The sequence below is a fragment of the Choristoneura fumiferana genome, chromosome 9, assembly GCF_025370935.1.
Source record: "Choristoneura fumiferana chromosome 9, NRCan_CFum_1, whole genome shotgun sequence".
NCBI classification, from domain to species: Eukaryota; Metazoa; Arthropoda; class Insecta; order Lepidoptera; family Tortricidae; genus Choristoneura; species Choristoneura fumiferana.
Window position 1 is genome coordinate 703,984 of NC_133480.1, and position 13,713 is coordinate 717,696.

The 13,713-nt window shown below is 41.9% G+C and overlaps 1 protein-coding gene across 2 annotated transcripts in view; it reads left to right on the top strand.

Annotated features, from left to right (window-relative positions):
* LOC141430897 (calcium/calmodulin-dependent protein kinase kinase 2) overlaps window positions 1-13,713 on the top strand; it is a 210,838-nt gene that overhangs the window by 89,763 nt on the left and 107,362 nt on the right. The window lies entirely within an intron of this gene.

Below are 13,713 nucleotides of genomic sequence, written 5' to 3' on the forward strand. Positions count from 1 at the left end.
AAAGCAACTTACATGCAAGTTATTGCATGGTCTTCTTCTTCTTCTTCTTCCGCTGGCGCTACAACCCTCTGTGGGTCTTGGCCTCCTCCACAATTTTCCTCCAGTTGTCACGGTGCCTGGCAACCTTCTTCCTGCATGGTCTTAGTGGAACTTAAGTATTACCTAGAGACGTAGTGAGATACGTGATCCGAAGATATTTTTCCTGGCTCAGTAAATGATAAATGTCTCACGATTAAGGTAGAAACATAAATTTACCATGTTTTTCGTGTTGGCCGTGTTATCGTCAGAAGCGCTTATAAAAAGTACCTTCAAAGGGCCAATTACATTAGTGAGTAAATATCTCTAAATGCTAACATTATTATCATTTCCATTAAAAAACTCAAAGTCAAAGTCAAAATATTTATTCATTTTAGAAAGGCAATAACAAGCATTTATGAATGTCAAAAAATCTACCACAATTAAGGAAAAATATCTGCTGAGAAGTATTTTAGGATTTACATCACAAATATTTCACACAACTATTTTTTTAACTCAGTAATATATACACGTTACCAAGGCGCCAAAATATCTATACACCTTAACGCCACTAACAATAAGGTCGATATACTCGTATACATAGTATATGTGGCAGCTCTTTGCCTATATGGTTTTTTTTCGTGTAGGTACAGTCACCAGCATTAATATCTGCCACAGCGGAGCGTGCAAATATATCTGACACGTCCTTCCGGCCCTAGAAATAGAGTCGTATCAGATGTTTATGCACGCTTGTTGTGTCAGCTTGTGCTTGTTGTGGCAACACGCTTGTGTGTGCGCCAAAATTAGGTAAGTGTGACTCAGATAGGGTCCCGTCAAAGTCTGCAGAGAACTAATAGTTAGAGAAACGGAAATTTCACGCGAGTTACTCATACTCATACTCATACTCTTTTATTGGTAATATCATTATTACATGTCATTGTATTATGTTAATACCGCAACCGCGCATCCTAACTAAAAAAATGCGAATGAATGTTTGCAAAGTTAATAAAGCAAAAGCATTTTATTTATTAGAATATTTAAAATAGAAAGAAAGTAAAACATTTGTTGCTCATAAAAAAAAACACTTATTAATAAGAAGGTACATGCTCAGCTATGAGGTAGGTGTTGAGGTAGGTTGAGGTGGGTTGCCTATTGGCATTAAAATGGAAAATTAGCACATGATTACACGGAAATTAAAGTTTAAATCAAGGAATTAATAATAAACAGTATTTAATTTAATAAAATTAAAAAAAAAATTCTTGGCTTAAGTAAAACTATTTTAGAAAATAGGATATTGTTTGCATGTCATTGTATCTGGGTAGACATGTCACTATTTATTACTAACTAGATTTATTTATCAAATTTCATTTCAAGAATCTGACGGCAGAAAGTTGCAGTAATATACCGTATTGATACACTAATGTGACAGTCGTGTATTGTAGGTAATGTATGTCAAATTGACTCACATTTGGGGCGATTCGCGCCGTGCAACAGGCGAAGTTCACGCTTCACGGTTCTCGTTTCACGCTTTATAGGCCGTGATTATGCATAAGAAATATCTAGATTTTCTCAGCATATATAACTCGCACTGCTGGGCACAGGCCTTCTCTTAGAATTAGAGAGAGAGAGAGAGAGAGAAACATTTATTTACACATATTCGATACACATAAAAATACATTAGATGGAAAGAATAAAAATAACATCGAATAGTAAAAAGTGGGCCCCACTCAGCATAATGTTACGGCAAGCCGCAACGCTGTTTTTTAGCGGGACCCATTTAAAAACTAAAACATAAAAACATACAACACACTATGACGACACGAACGCCAGCGGAAAGAAGTTCGCAAAAAAACTATATGGCAACACTCGATCAGTTTAACCATTATTAGAGGGCTTGGGCCGTAATTCCCACGCACCATACACCATTAAATTGCTTCGCAGATTGTTCTTTTCCTTCACCATAAAGTCATGGTTTTCGAACGTAATTTCGCACATGAATATCGAAAAGCCCAGAGATGTGACCCCGGGTTTGAACCCATGGTCCTCTGGATCAGAGGCCATATTACTAGGCCACAGCTCAACATACCGATAGATACAGCATACTCCTACCTAAAAGGACGGCAACGCACTTGTGACTCTTCTGGTGTTGCAGGTGTCCATGGGCGACGGTAACCGCTTACCATCAGGCGATCCGTTTGCTCGTTTTCCCCCTATACCATAAAAAAACATATTCATTGTGATATTCCCGCTCCCGTGTTCGCCAAGACCTTGGAGTATTTAATTTGAAACTGTTCGTTGTTTGTGAACCTCCTTATTTACATACAGACGGTTGTATTAACATAGTCTCGGCTCCTGGGAGGATAGGGATGGGAATTTATCGATCATTCTGGAATATCGATGATCAGTAGTAATTGGAACTAAGTTACCTATACTGTTAACTTTCGCGATTCTCATTTACAACTAATATATCTCGGTACTTAATCACGACTACAGTTAATTTCTAAAATTACCTTGGCGTTTCGACCACATAGCAACGGTCGTGGTCGAAACGTCGAGGTACCTAATATTCGCAATAAATTGTAACCTTCAGCTCCATGGCATTACATCGTAGGCTATTAAGGGGCAATGAATTCACTTGATCAAACAAATACAGCAATGTAGTGAAGCTTGCATGAAAGTTCTCGCATAGTCTCAATAGAATGAAACGAAGAAGTATTTTTATTTAGTACCTACATTGATTATTTAGGGTTCTGTACCCCAGTTTGCAAAAACAGAACCCCTATAGGACTTGGCTGTCCGTCTGTCAGTCCGTCTGTAAAAAACTCCGTGGAGATATCTGAAGAATCTAGGCAATAGGGATCCCGATAACACTAGAGGGAAATGAAATACGTCTTAACAGCTGATCGTTTACTCAAAGACAAAAACATAAATCGATCCACAACTACCTTAATATTAAAATCATAAACATAATAAATCTACCTTCAATATTTGTACATCACACCTCCCGCCTTAATCACTGCCGTTTACATACTATCGGGTACATTAACTACATTAGAATTAAAAACTAAAAGCTAAATAATACCAATAGAAAGTACAATTGACATTTTATTGACTTACAAACTAAAGATTACCTATAATTATGCTAATCTATTTCCAGCGGCAACCTGCGCTTAATCCTATTTGGCAGTGGTCTGAGGACCACCGGCGACCGCCGCTGAGGCTGCGGTAGCGGGCGTGGGGAGGGAGTGCCTCTTGGTTTATTACCACCAGCGATGTCAGACTGTTCAACTTCTACTTCCTCCCTTTCTAATCGCTCAGCACTTTCCCTCTCCCCGTCCGCTTGCCCGTCCGGTAGCACACCGTCCTCACCCTCGTGTGAACGCTCGTCGTTGTCGTTACCCTCCTTAGGAGTTGGAACACTCGATAACCTGGACCTGCGCCTTATCTGGTCGATATGTCTAAGTAAGGGTTTGCCGCTACCGTTATCGATGGAGTATCTGTTTGAGCCTTCCGCGCCTAAAACCGTGCCCCGGACCCACTTGTCTGCTCCGGTATAGTCGCGCGCCCATATATCGTCCCCGGGCGCGACCGCGCGGCGCGTACCTCCCGCTGCCTGCACTTGGCGGCGCTGCGCCTCACTCACGCGCTCCGTCAGCGCGCGCTCGCTGCGCAGCAAGTCCAACCGCGAACGCAGAGAGCGTCGCTGCAAAAGCATTGCTGGGCTTTCGCCTGTTGTGCTATGGATACTGTTTCTGTAAGCCAGCAGATAAGTTTGCAGCGCCGCGTCGATGTCTAAGCGATCCCTATGGGCCTTTTTTATGGCCTTCTTACATAATTTAACCGCATTTTCTGCGAGACCATTCGATGCAGGATGATACGCTGGTGAGAATGATTGCATTATCCCATTTTTCCCTAAAAAGTCCTTCATTTCATTGCTGGTAAAAGGAGGGCCTTGATCAGATACGACTTCTGTTGGCAACCCAAAACGAGCAAAAGTGGCTCTGAGTACCTTTATTACCGCGGCTGCGTTGGTCCGCTCCATTTCAAAAACTTCTAACCATTTTGTGCTCGAATCGATCAACACTAGAAACGTCTTTTTGTTAAATGGACCAAGAAAGTCTAGATGAATGCGTTCCCACGGTTGAACACAATGTGGCCATGGATTAGGGGGCGCCCGCGCCGGCGCAGCCGCCTCCGCCGCACAAGTGCTGCACCGCTGGCACAGTGCCTCGATATCGGTGTCGATGTTTGGCCACCATACGTAGCTTCGGGCCAACGCTTTAGTTTTCACTATGCCCATGTGACTTACGTGAAGTTGTTTTCGAATCGAGTCTCTCAACACTAACGGTATCACTAATCGATAGCCCCACATTAAACACCCCCTATCTATGTACAATTCGTGACGTCTTGTGTGATATGGCTTGACTTCTTCGCTGGGACACGATTCCGGCCACCCTGATTGAACGTACACTACAACCCTGCTCAGAAGAACATCTCTAGCTGTAGCTGCTCGGACGTCCTTATGCGTAACGGGTAAAAAATTCTCAACGAAATTGAGGTATGTAATTTCATTACTTCTCGCGCTTACGTCATTCTTCTGCGGGAGTCTAGAAAGTGCATCGGCACAGTTTTTTTTAGACGCTACGTACTCAATTTTGTAATTATAGCCTGATAACAACACCGCCCAACGCTGCAGTCGCGAGGCGGCCATGACTGGCACCCCTACTTTATCTCCGAAAATATACGTCAAAGGCTTGTGATCCGTTCTCAATATAAATTGACGCCCATACAGATATTGATGAAATTTCCGGATTCCGTATATTATCGCTAATGCCTCTTTATCTATTTGCGCGTACGCTCTCTCTGCCGCCGTCAACGTCCGCGAAGCATAGGCCACGGGGCGCTCCCCCTGTGGCGTAATATGGGATATGACACAACCTACTCCGACACTGGATGCGTCAGCCGTCAGAACCAAGGGCAGTGAGCCTGAATAATGCACCAGCACCTCACTCGAGCTCAAGGCCCGTTTTATTGTTTCAAACGCGGTTTGACACTCTTCATTCCATACAAATCTAACTTCTGTTTTCAGTAAATTGTACAAAGGAGTTAGTATGGAACTGACATTACGCACAAACTTGCCGTAGTACATAATCATGCCAATAAACGCTCTAAGCTCGGATACATTCGTAGGTGCTGGTGTATTTGTAATTGCTTTAATTTTATCTGGGCAAGTGTGGACCCCTGCCTTGCTTATCACGTGACCCAGATAATTTATCGACTCCGCGAAAAACTCACATTTCTCTTTTTTAACCCGAAGACCGAACGACTGCAACCTTCCAAACACCTTGTATAAATTATCCACGTGTGTTTGTGTGTCGGGGCCCGTTATGATGACATCATCCAAGAATACCCCTACGTGAGGTAAATCCGCAAATAGTTGTTCGAGTCGTTTTTGAAAAATTCCCGGACTCGACGACAACCCATACACCAAACGGTTGTACATAAACAGTCCCTTATGGGTATTGATAACGGTATATTTCTTCGATTCATCGAGCTCTAATTGTGCGTAGGCTTGTGAGAGATCGATTTTACTAAACCGGTCTCCCCCATGCAAACGCGCCAACAGATCCTCCACCCTAGGCAGCGGATAGCGATCGACCTCTAATACTCGATTTAATGTTATTTTAAAATCAGCGCAGATCCTAATGCTACCGTCTTTTTTAACGACCGGCACGATGGGCGTGGCCCAGTCGGAGCGGTCCACGGGGGTGAGCACGCCGTCCCTCACCAGCTGGTCCAGCGCGCGCTCCACCGGCTCGCGCAGCGCGTACGCCAGCGGGCGCGCGCGCATGAACACCGGCCGGGCGCCCGCGCGCACGTGGATGCTCACGCGGCCGCCCGTGAAGCGCCCCAACCCGTCAGCGAATACATCAGAGAATCTGGAACTGAATTCCTTTATGTTAAATTTGGGCTCATCGACACTATTTGCATTACAATTTGTAGCCGCCGCTAAAGGTACCCGTATACAGAGCTCTGTCAACCATTGTCTGCCCAATAAAAGCGTTTTACCGCCCTTAACAATATACAGATCTAAATATTTCTGTTTATCTTTATATTTCACTAGCGGTCTTATTACCCCTACCGGATTAACTAACTCGCCTGTATAATAGCGTAGTTTCAAATTACATTTGTTAATTTCTAAACCGCTAAATAATTTAACATATAATTCGTCACTAATGCACGAAACGGCACTGCCCGTATCGCATTCCATAAGGAGCTCGATACCGTGTACTTCGATCTTGATTACAATCGGCTTGTATGCCGTTATAGACAACTGACTTAGATTTGTAATGATTACCTCGTCACTTCCTTCACTAGCCGTAGCGTTGTGATTATTCTCGTCAACCGCTACCTCCACGCTGTGTTGTTGAGTCATGTAGGGCACATGCGCCGTAGATGTCCTTGCTTAGTGCACACTCTGCACACATAGCGGGCGAAACGGCACGTGCCTACGCTGTGCACGCCGCCGCACGCGCTGCACTGCCGGTCGCGCTGGCCCGGCGTGCGCGCCGCCGCCGCGTCCAGTGCCGGCGCGCTCGCGCCGCCGCGCCAACTCGCGCGGCCGCCGCGCCCGCCACCCGGTGCTCGCGCCGCCGCGAGCCCATCCGTCCGCCGCCGTGCGACGCTCGTTACCGCTTGGCACCCTACTGCGCTGGCTCCGCTCGCCGACCCCGCGCGACCTTCGACTACCGCGGCATCCCTTTCGGCCGCCTCCATATTGACCGCCAATTTATACGCTTTTCCGAAGTCCAAATCATCCTCCGTGAAAAGCCTCTGCCGTATGGTATCACTGTTTATTCCACACACCAGCTGATCCCTTAAGCTTTCCTGTAGCCATGAGCCGAATTCGCAGGTTTTCGACATCTTCTTCAAACTCGCCACATATTCTGCAATCGACTCGCTTGTCTCTTGTTTCCTATGCCTAAACTTAAACCGTTCCGCGAGTGTGCTAGGTTTTGGTTGTAAATGTTTTTCTAGAATGTTCGTTAATTGTGCAAATGTTTTCGACTTAGGTTTGTCCGGCGTGCATAAATTAACTAATAACTCGTAGCACTCGGCGCCAATTACAGTTATTAAAGTAGGTACTTGTAATTCTGCATCAATTTTGTTCACCAGAAAATATTGCTCCAAACGTTCTATATACAAACACCAATTGTCCGTTGCCACATTAAACTCGGGAATTTTTCCCACCGACATGTTGCACTTATATAATTTAGGTCACTTATATTTCCACTGCACAACCGCCTTTCCTTCACAAATAACTTGGGTTCAGACCGACTCGTCGCCACTGAAGAATCTAGGCAATAGGGATCCCGATAACACTAGAGGGAAATGAAATACGTCTTAACAGCTGATCGTTTACTCAAAGACAAAAACATAAATCGATCCACAACTACCTTAATATTAAAATCATAAACATAATAAATCTACCTTCAATATTTGTACATCACAATATCAAGCTGAAAATAACATGAAATACTCAAGAGTCGTTGTGTGCTGTATTTGAACTGTATGTTTATCATTCAATGCTAATATTTACATCGATATTTTCGTTTCGATGCCATCACTATACGAATGCATTATAAGATAGTTTCGAATGTAATTGAAATATCGTTTGAATAAGACAATCTGAATTAAACGCGAGCAGTAAAAGGGATTTGCAATATTAAACAGCATTTGAATCGGTTTTGAACTATGGAGATTTAGTGGTTCAATATGGATTTTACATCAATTATATTTAAGTGATTGAATTCAAGTTTCAAACAGAATTGTATTCGTACTTTTTCGGGGGAGTAAAGATTGAAAACAATTTTGGCGACATTTTTGTTATTAACTAAAATAATTTCCTTGCTCACCCGCGACCTTACGATAGCTAAGCTTATGCAAAATATGCGTGTTCATGCAATTCCTCCACCTCCACACTGTAAGAACACACACAAATCACACAAACCCATCTATCACCGCCACCACACTACACTGACGCGTTTCGAACTCAACCAGAGCTCTGTGGTGGTGGTGATAGATGGGTTTGTGTGATTTGTGTGTGTTCTTACAGTGTGGAGGTGGAGGAACTGCATGAACACGCATATTTTGCATAAGCTTAGCTATCGTAAGGTCGCGGGTGAGCAAGGAAATTATTTTAGTTCATTGATATGGACCTCCGCAAAGTAACGCCTGATTCAATAAATTATTTTTGTTATTAAAGCATGTACTGAAGTTGTTTCTTTGTCTGTTATTTTAAATTGCGGAGAGATCGCTTTAAAATAACACTGCCTATTGGCTGGCCTTGCCTTTTAACTTTTACAAGCTTTTGTTTAACTTGCAATATGCATAGCTATTATAAAGTCAAATTCTGTATGTCGATATTCACCATATATTCACTCACTTCTAGTGATAAGATTGTTTTGAAATGAGGTTTGAATAACAATGCAAAGCAAAATCAAGAAAAAATATAGTCAGCAAAAAAACTTGTAATTAAAAGCTGATTTACTTGATACCTTTTTCAGAATTATATTTCCATTATTTAAAACTAAAATGTATTGAGTAAAGTTCACATTATATTTATACAATAACATCACTAACATTCCTACAGTAGCCAATATAGTCAGACCAATGTAATAAACATAACACTTCGCGAAGCACATACACTAACAGAATATATCCTTTGAAGTCGACAGAGTGCTTAGGGAAGAATTTCTGAAATTCCCGAGCAAAGTCAATATTAACCACTAGAGCCCATTAAAACTGCATAGCAAGGAAACAAAGAAAAGGTAATCCATAGAGATTAGTTACAATGAAAAACAATATTATCAACTATAAACATTACTTTGCTCACTCGCGACTCTGCGATAGCTAAACCTCTATCGCCGTTGCTACTGCAATACCGCGTAACTAGCTCTTTCCATAAGGAATAATTTTGACTGTCAGAACAGTACTAACATTGTACTGTTCTGACAATGAAAATTGAACCTTATGGAAAACGCTAGTTACGCGGTATTGCAGTAGCAACGACGCTATGCAACAAGTGCAGCTCCTCCGCCTGACGCTATAAGAACACACACACACACATCACACATCGCCATCACCTCAGTACTCCGACACGTTTCGAACTCAATCAGAGTTCATCATCAAACCAACACAACTGTTCACCAGCTACCAAAATAATGTTAAACATTCGCCTGGATACAGATTTCTCTAGTGGTACACAAGGATGTTTTAAAATCCATTCAACATCATGTCAAAATATTTAACGAACAGTAAGGTTTTTGTGGAATTAATGCAAATATAATTCGCATAACGAGATAAAACATTTCGTTTTTAACTTCGTTACAATGTAGATGGAAGTCAAAGGACAAAAATTACGGAAACCAATTCAAGGTCTAAATCAACTTCTTAGTATGTATTTATACGGTATTTTGACGTTAATAATTATTATTATAACTGTAGAATCTTAAGGAAGAAATAAAAATTTGTTGAAAAAAAAACATTGGAGTTGCAAAAAGCAAGCAAAAAGAACATAAAGCGTGTATGCCACTGTTTACAGTCGGTTATTATGCAGTAAAAAATAAGAAAAGCATCTACAATGGCCATAGACAATCTATTTATGTTCGCGGGTCATGCGCACTCGATCTCGGGGTTATCTGCCACAGATAAACCATCTGTATTCAAAACAAGATGGCGACTAGCTGCGTTTGACGTCATTGCGACTGAAATACAATCGAATTTAAAAACTATACTCCTTTAAAAAAAAATCTGATATAAGTATAATAGCGGGTCACCTCTCTTCCCAGCCTATATATGTCCCACTGCTGGGTACAGGCCTCCTCTCAGAATGAGAGGGCTTGGGCCATAGTTCCCACGCGGGCCCAGTGTGGATTGGGAACTTCACACACACCATTGAATTACTTCGAAGGGTTGTGAAGGTTTTCTCACAATGTTTTCCTTCACCCGTGTTTTCTTTTACCCGTGTGGTGTCGGGTTAGAATAACACCTCTCCATTTCTTCCGTGGATGTCGTAAGACGCGACTGAAGATATGTTAAGGTATACCGTTGGCGACAGGCCAGCAACCTGTCACTATTGTACCGTTTTTATCAAACTTAAAACCTAAAATTGCTAAAAGTGGCTCCGAAGCGGTAACTTTTCGTGTGCTCTGCCTACCCCATTTGGGAATACAGGCGTGATGTGTGTGTGTATGTGTGTGTGTTCACCGTAAAGCTCGTGGTAAATTTCGAATGTAATTTCGCACATGGGTTCCGAAAAACTCAGAGGTGCAAGCCGGGTGAACCCACGACCACGACCCTCTGCTTGAGAGACGATAGGTCAAACCCACGGCTTTGTCGTGGGTAACCTGGTGGAAAGCAAAAAGTAATTAAAAACGTCATCATACATACATACATACATAGTTTTAGTGCTAGTTCTAGTCTTAGTTTTAGGTGGTACTTTTTGGAGCCAAAATAAACTTTTCTTTCTTTCTTTCTTTCTTTCTTTCTTTCTTTCTTTCTTTATTTCTTTCTTTCTTTCTTTCTTTCATCAAATTATACAGCCTAATCATAAATAAAGGTGACCACGACAATGAGGAGGTCAAAACGCTCAAAATACTTTTTGATTTTAAATTATAACAAAACGGGTAACTGGGCCAATTAACTATTTTACCGACACTTTGAGCGTCTCCTGCGTTACCAAAATGGTCTCTGGTGTTACCAAAAAAATCGTACTTCCAACAAGATATTTCACGGTTTAATAGGTTGACCTTACGTAGGATGGCATGTATTCATGTACACCATCTATTAAATTACAGAAAAAACATGTTTACTTACAAAAACCTGCAATTGTTTGAAAAATGTCGCGGACAAATTAGTATGAGTAAAAAAGTTGATTGGCCCAACTACGTATGAAATCGAGTTTAGTTCGATATCATCATCATCATCCCAGCCTATATACGTCCCACTGCTGGGCACAGGCCTCCTCTCAGAACAAGAGGGCTTGGGCCGTAGTTCCCACGCGGGCCCAGTGCGGATTGGGAACTTCACACGCACCATTGAATTGCTTCGCAGGTTTGTGCAGGTTTCCTCACGATGTTTTCCTTCACCGCAAAGCTCGTGGTAAATTTCAAATGTAATTCCGCACATGAATTTCGGAAAACTCAGAGGTGCGAGCCGGGGTTTGAACCCACGACCCTCTGCTTGAGAGGCGATAGGTCAAACCACTAGGCCACCACGGCTAGTAGTAGTAGTTCGATATGTTTCGGGCTAATCCGAAACCCTTCTTCTGGGAGCAACGCGACTCGGCGGCAGCTGGAACACGCGCACTCCAGCGTCTCCAGCAGGCTAGCAGGTTCATGTTCAGGACTTTTTGTTTTTTGAAAATACAAACTGAAATATAGATGCACAGAAAAGCCAGAAAAATAAGACCAGCACTGGGAATCGAACCCAGGTCCTCGGTATTCCGTACCGCGTACTATACCGCTACACCACTGCTGGTCAACGGTACAGACACGAATTTCCCCTATGCACCACATATCTCAGCTTGTTTGTTTCTTATTTAGCCACTTAAGCAGCGACGCTAGCGACATCTATACCGTAGCCCTCATCGAGAAACTTTCGGCATTCCATTGGAACTAACCGCTCACCCGGACAAGAGATATCGTTATTAAGCAATCAAATTAAGATTGTTTGTGTGAAATTTGGAATTGAAATGAAAAAAAAACTTATTTTTTTTTATTTTTTTATTTGGTGATGTGATCCCTTAATGGGAACCCTTTCTCTGTGAACGGTTATATTAAACGTATTTTTTTTTTATTTAACTGGCTGGCAAACGAGCAAGTGGGTCTCCTGATGCTAAGAGATCACCACCGCCCATAAACATCTGCAACACCAGGGGTATTGCAGACGCGTTGCCAACCTAGAGGCCTAAGATGGGATACCTCAAGTGCCAGTCATTTCACCGGCTGCCTTACTCTCCACGACGAAACACAACAGTGCAAGCACTGCTGCTTCACGGCAGGATTTGCGAGTAAGATGGTGGTAGCAATCCTTCAAGTATTTTAGAAGCGAAGAAGCATATGTCACACTATAAAATAAACTCTTTTTACACAAAAGAACAAGGAAACAAGCTCAAAACGAGTCGCTTTGTTTGAGTACAAAGTCGTGTCTAAAAACATTACACTGTTTGTGTTACATTACATTGCTTATTCGTGACTGCGCGATGTAGATTGTTAGATGTATCTTGTTAACGACAATGACAAACTTCGTCTTTGCATTGACGAGCCGAAGTTTCTAGCCGACCTCCGTTCAAGAACTTTAAGACTTTTAGTGTGTCTAGACTATAACTAACCCAGTCAATTATAGGGCATTGTTTTGTAACAATACTGGGTGTCGAGAGGCGGAGCAAGACTAATGAAGGCTATCGCGTATGAATTCGCCGCTAGAGGCGCTAGTGTAGCGTGAGGTCTCCGAAATGTCAAATCTCATAGTTTTTGGGTGAGCTACGCGGGTTTATTTATAATTAGAATAATTTTGAGAATATTTTGCAATATCTGAAATTAATTATGGCAAATATGCGTTCCGGGGCAATGAATGTTTGTGTTTTGAGACAGTTTTGTCTTTCGGAAACCTTTGTCCTCCCTTTTTCCGAACAAAACGGGGACTATGCAACACTGTGGCATGCTCGATATTTTTATGTACGGTTTTTAGGTGTATTAAATATGATTTTAATCTAAACTTTGTTTTCACGCCCGTAATAACAGACTTTGAAAGCCATACTTAAAAACCTCACGCAACAGTGCGCCATCTAGTGAGACAAAAAACGATAGCCCTCATTCTAACGCCCTCAGTAATAGGGAATATTACTGCAATTTTCTGCCGTCAGAGTGCAGCACTAGCACAAACCGTAAACAGGTTTGGTTTGAGTATCTGAAATGTCCGTAGGATGCCATGACATATTATTTCAATGATTTTTTTGGAATACAGCTCTATCGTAACTATGGATGTAAATAAATAAATAAAATAAATAAAAAGACATTTATTGCCACATTAAAAAAAAATACAACGAACATAACAGAAACACAGCAAATAAGACGTAAATTTAGTACTACACAATGTCCAAAAAGGTAGAAAAAATAATAATAATAAAAAGGAAAAAATAAAAACAACAGACACGTTACAAATATGTGGCAATAGGCTCAAGCTCAGCATTCACATGCTGTAAATATCATGTCATGATTTTTAAGTACCTGGGCGACCGAGCTTTGCTCGGGCTAAAACTCGATAATAAGCGTTTTCCTAGAGATAACACCAAGCTAGATTGATTTGTCATCCCCGACCACCCCCACATACCAAATTTCATAGAAATCGCTTGGAGCCGTTTCCGAGATTCCGATTATATAAATATAAGATTTATTACTAAGAATTTTTGAGCTGATCACACGATTTAAATGGGTCCCGACTGTTGATCTTCAACCTCCAGAGTCCTGACATTTTTAAACAAACTTAGTGATTAAGATCCAGACGAGGTTGACCTGCTTTGTTATTTTGGATATTATTCCAGAATTCTTAGAATTCTGTATTCAATGAACACTTTGTACTGAAGGCTGGCAGCATTCCCGCGTTGTATCGCAAGGCTAATCCTTTGCCCAAAAT